Raw genomic sequence first — 1,692 nt, forward strand, 5'->3', positions numbered from 1 at the left:
CTTTTAGATATCCGTCCATTTCTTTTAGATTTTCAAATTTAGTAGCATATAGGTTTTTAGAATATTACATTATACTGTTCTGGATCCATTTCATGTCTGTTGTAATGTTTCCCCTTTCATCTCTTTCATCTGTGATTTTCTTGATTTGGAAGTGTTCTTTCTTTCTTTTGGTTAACTGGGCTAAGGGTCTGTCAATCTTGTTTATCTTTTCAAAGAACCAGCTCTTGGATTCACTGATTTTTTGTATTGTTTTCTTTGTTTCAATTTCATTAAGTTCTGCCCTGACTTTTGTTATTTCTTCTTGTCTGCTGGGTTTGTTGTTGCTTTTCATGTGTCTTGAGTTGCAATGTTAAATCATTTATTTGTGTTATTTCTGATTTTTTAATGGAGGCACTTAGAGCCATAAACTTTCCTCCAAGGACTGCTATCAATGTGTCCCAGAGGCTTTGTTGTGTCATATTGTCCTTTTCATTATTTCCAGGAATACTTTTATTTATTTCTTAATATCGCTTTTGACCCATTCAGCATTCAGGAGTGTGTTGTTTAATCTCCATGTGTTCATGTAGTTACTAGGGTTTCTTGTGGTGTTGATTTTAAGCTTATTGCATTGTGGTCTGATAGAATACATGGAATTGTTTCAATCTCTTTGTATTTATTGAGTTTTGTTTTGTGCCCCAATATATGGTAGATTTTGGAGAAGGTTCCATTGGGTGCTGAGTAGAAAGAATGTCCTTTGGTGCTCAGGTGGAATAATAGGTAGATGTCTATTAGGTCCATTTGATATATGGTATTGTTTAATTCACATGTCTCTCTGCTAATTCTCTGTCCTCTTTACCAATGTAATGGAGACAATGGGGTACTGAGGTCCCCTACTATTAAGGGGTGGGATTATTATGGGTCTTAAAGTCCTATAGTGCTGTTTTTATGAAGTTGGGTGAACCAGAGTTTGGTAACTACATGTTCATTATTATAATATCTTCTTGGTTTATTGTTCCTTTGATCAGAATGAAGTTTCCCTCTTTATCTCTTCTGATTATTTTTGGTTAAAGGCTGTTTTATCAGATATTAGAATTATAATGCCTGCTTTTTTCTTAGTACCAGTCACTTGGTATATTTTTTCCATCCTCTCACCTTAAGGTAGTGTCTGTCCTTGAAAGTGGGATAAGTTTCTTACAGACAACAAAAAGATGCATTTTGTTTCTTAATCCATTCAATTGTCTGTATCTTTTGACTGGGGAGTTCAACCCATTGATATTTAAAGTTATTAATGAAAGATGAGTATTGAATCCTGTAATTTTTATTTCTGTTCATATTCTTGGTATAGCTGTGCATTTCCACAGTTATATCTTCATTTAATTTCTTTCCATAACCCTTTGCATATAGTCATTCCTTTCTTCAGCTTTTGGTATTTCTTAAAGAACTCTCTAATGGGCTGATTTTGTGGACATGAATTCTTTTAGTCTGTTTATATCATGGAAGATATTTTTTTCTTTCCCCTTCAACTATAATAGACATTTTTACTGAGAAACTAATATTGGTTGGCATCTGTGGTCATTTAGAAATGTGAATACTTTGGTCTATGCTCTTCAGGCTTTCATAGTTTGTCCTGAAAAGTCAGCTGTAATCCTAATGGGTTTTCCTTTATATGTGACTTGTTTTTCTTTTGAAGCCTTCAGTATTGTCTCTTTGTTC

The sequence above is a fragment of the Nannospalax galili genome, unplaced genomic scaffold (genome assembly GCF_000622305.1).
Source record: "Nannospalax galili isolate Female #2095 unplaced genomic scaffold, S.galili_v1.0 scaffold337, whole genome shotgun sequence".
Taxonomy (NCBI): domain Eukaryota; kingdom Metazoa; phylum Chordata; class Mammalia; order Rodentia; family Spalacidae; genus Nannospalax; species Nannospalax galili.